At 48.5% G+C, this 3542-nt stretch overlaps 1 long non-coding RNA gene across 2 annotated transcripts; it reads left to right on the plus strand.

Annotated features, from left to right (window-relative positions):
• The first annotated feature begins 777 nt into the window (after positions 1–777).
• LOC121846642 lies at positions 778–2739 on the plus strand. Of its 2 annotated transcripts, none has more exons than XR_006083548.1 (3): positions 778–1256; positions 1291–2461; positions 2595–2739. It is a non-coding gene; the product is annotated as an uncharacterized LOC121846642 (long non-coding RNA). The 2 variants fall into 2 exon arrangements; XR_006083547.1 differs by having other exon boundaries at positions 1291–2528; positions 2639–2656.
• Positions 2740–3542: the final 803 nt, after the last annotated feature.

Genomic DNA, 3542 nt, shown 5'->3' on the forward strand with positions numbered 1-3542 from the left:
GTGAATACTGGAGGGGTTTGTTTGAAACCAGAGAGCAAGACCACAGGCTTTCTGTTATCAGTGTGGTTGGAATGATTTATTCTCTCTGATAGGAGGGGAAGCAGAGAGCTACTGTTCTGCTTCGTATCCATCCCCTCAGCTATGTAACCTATTGACTGTGTACCAAAGTGCCGTTGCTCTTCAATCTTATTAATAAGAATAATTAGGTGGGGGTTTATTTATTCTATTTCACACATGTACAAGACTGTATTATTACACATGTGAATTGGAAATTTATTTTTTGCACATCCCAACTCCCCCTGAGACACAGCCTCGGAGAGTGGTCAAGGCCTGGGATATCAGCCATTAATGATGGTGACCCTGGACAACTCCCCCTGAGACACAGCCTCAGAGTGTGTGGTCAAGGCCTGGGATATCAGCCATTAATGATGGCGACCCTGGACAACTCCCCCTGAGACACAGCCTCAGAGTGTGTGGTCAAGGCCTGGGATATCAGCCATTAATGATGGCGACCCTGGACAACTCCCCCTTAGCCCAGCCTCAGAGTGTGGTCAAGGCCTGGGATATCAGCCATTAATGATGGCGACCCTGGACAACTCCCCTGAGACACAGCCTCAGAGTGTGTGGTCAAGGCCTGGGATATCAGCCATTAATGATGGCGACCCTGGACAACTCCCCTGAGACACAGCCTCAGAGTGTGTGAAGTCAAGGCCTGGGATATAAGCCATGAAAACAGGCCTGGGATTTAATGATGGCGACCCTGGACAACGGCCCCCCTTAGCCCAGCCTCAGAGTGTGGTCAAGGCCTGGGATATCAGCCATTAATGATGGCGACCCTGGACAACTCCCCCTGAGACACAGCCTCAGAGTGTGTGGTCAAGGCCTGGGATATCAGCCATTAATGATGGCAACCCTGGACAACTCCCCCTTAGCCCAGCCTCAGAGTGTGGTCAAGGCCTGGGATATCAGCCATTAATGATGGCGACCCTGGACAACTCTGGACAACAATTCGAGCCAGCGACCTTTCGGTTACTGGCCCAACACTCTTAACCGCTAGGGCTCCTGCCTTTCAGTGTTCCTCCTTAATGTACTGTGGGCAGGACTTGATGCAGGGCTTGATGCAGGACTTGATGCAGGGCTTGATGCAAGGCTTGATGCAGGGCTTGATGCAGGGCTTGATGCAGGACTTGATGCAGGGCTTGATGCAGGGCTTGATGCAGGGCTTGATGCAGGGCTTGATGCAGGGCTTGATGCAGGTTAGTCTGTCTCTGTTCCCAGGACTTGATGCAGGGCTTGATGCAGGACTTGATGCAGGGCTTGATGCAGGACTTGATGCAGGGCTTGATGCAGGACTTGATGCAGGGCTTGATGCAGGGCTTGATGCAGGGCTTGATGCAGGGCTTGATGCAGCCAATGCTACCTGCTTGTTTAGAAGTCTGCTTTTCAGAAGCAATGTGCCTTTAACAGTATGCTTGAAAATAAATACACGTGACTCTGGATGAAAACATAATGATGTTTGTTTCCAACATTAGGGCTGTTTTCCTAAAGAAGTTAGATTTAGTTTTGTGTTTTGCTTCCTTGCTTGTGTCTTCCCGGCCCTATGAGTTACCTGTTATTGTGTCCCAAATGGCACCCTATTCTCTGTGACCTATATTTGACCAGGACTCATTGGGAATAGGGTACCATTGAGAACTAAAAGTTACTTAGTTAGAGCTATTGAGATTATCGCTGCAAAAGTGGATGCTAGTTTTCCTACACTAACCTCAATGTAATCAACTGTCACATTCCAATATGCAGAGAACTCTGTAACAAGTCATAAAATACACCAAAAAGTGGATTTTGAACTATTTCTGAATGATGGTTACCTGTTCACAGTTGATGTAAAATAGGTAATTCTGTATGACATTCTTACAACAACAACAACAACAATGCTCCTATGCTGTTTGTCTTGTTGTAGAGTATTGAAATGGAAGTTAATTGCAACCATACCAAAGCCAAATCTTTTGTTTACTCAACGTTATTATATTATTCAGTTTAGATGAAGATAAACCATCTCAAAAGTGTTGTCAGTGTCCATATTGTGATGCTCTCTTTAAGCCAAATACACGTAAAGGAGGTGCTTGTTCCTGAATTGCAGGGACGTTTTAAGCAGTCTATGGTTTTCTTGATGTTTTTAAAATGACTGTTTGCTGCCTTTGTCTTTTCATAAATCATACCAGCCTTTATCAAATGTTCCTTTGTGCCAGGAAGTGTGCCTTAACACTGGATGAATTAAATATATTTCTTCATACATTTTCATCATATTGTTCAGTTAATTGAGAACGATAACAAATAAATGAATCGTTTTTCTTAATGTTTTTTTAAACAGACACGATGCAGTAGTACATTTCTTTTAATTTTAAAGCGTTTTGGTTGACTGTGTTTGTTTGGATAGGAGTGTAAAGTCTGTCTCTGTTCCCAGGTTAGTCTGTCTCTGTTCCCAGGTTAGTCTGTCTCTGTTGCCAGGTTCCCTTCGTCTCTGTTCCCAGGTTAGTCTGTCTCTGTTCCCAGGTTAGTCTGTCTCTGTTCCCAGGTTAGTCTGTTTCTGTTCCCAGGTTAGTCTGTCTCTGTTCCCAGGTTAGTCTGTCTCTGTTCCCAGGTTCCCTTCGTCTCTGTTCCCAGGTTCCCCTCGTCTCTGTTCCCTCCGTCTCTGTTCCCTCTGTCTCTGTTCCCTCTGTCTCTGTTCCCTCCGTCTCTGTTCCCTCCGTCTCTGTTCCCTCCGTCTCTGTTCCCTCCGTCTCTGTTCCCTCCGTCTCTGTTCCCTCCGTCTCTGTTCCCTCCGTCTCTGTTCCCTCCGTCTCTGTTCCCTCTGTCTCTGTTCCCTCTGTCTCTGTTCCCTCTGTCTCTGTTCCCTCTGTCTCTGTTCCCTCTGTCTCTGTTCCCTCCGTCTCTGTTCCCTCCGTCTCTGTTCCCTCCGTCTCTGTTCCCTCCGTCTCTGTTCCCAGGTTCCCTCCGTCTCTGTTCCCTCTGTCTCTGTTCCCTCCGTCTCTGTTCCCTCCGTCTCTGTTCTGTCTCCTCCGTCTCTGTTCCCAGGTTCCCTCCGTCTCTGTTCCCAGGTTCCCTCCGTCTCTGTTCCCAGGTTCCCTCCGTCTCTGTTCCCAGGTTCCCTCCGTCTCTGTTCCCTCCGTCTCTGTTCCCAGGTTCGTCTCTGTCTCTGTTCCCTCCATCTCTGTTCCCAGGTTCCCTCCGTCTCTGTTCCCTCCGTTCCCTCTGTTCCCAGGTTCCCTCCGTCTCTGTTCCTCCGTCTCTGTTCCTCTCCATCTCTGTTCCCAGGTTCTCTCTGTCTCTGTTCCCTCCATCTCTGTTCCCAGGTTCCCTCCGTCTCTGTTCCCTCCGTCTCTGTTCCCAGGTTCCCTCCGTCTCTGTTCCCTCCATCTCTGTTCCCAGGTTCCCTCCGTCTCTGTTCCCTCCGTCTCTGTTCCCTCCGTCTCTGTTCCCAGGTTCCCTCTGTCTCTGTTCCCTCCGTCTCTGTTCCCAGGTTCCCTCCGTCTCTGTTCCCTCCG

This window comes from Oncorhynchus tshawytscha, linkage group LG06 (genome assembly GCF_018296145.1).
Source record: "Oncorhynchus tshawytscha isolate Ot180627B linkage group LG06, Otsh_v2.0, whole genome shotgun sequence".
NCBI classification, from domain to species: Eukaryota; Metazoa; Chordata; class Actinopteri; order Salmoniformes; family Salmonidae; genus Oncorhynchus; species Oncorhynchus tshawytscha.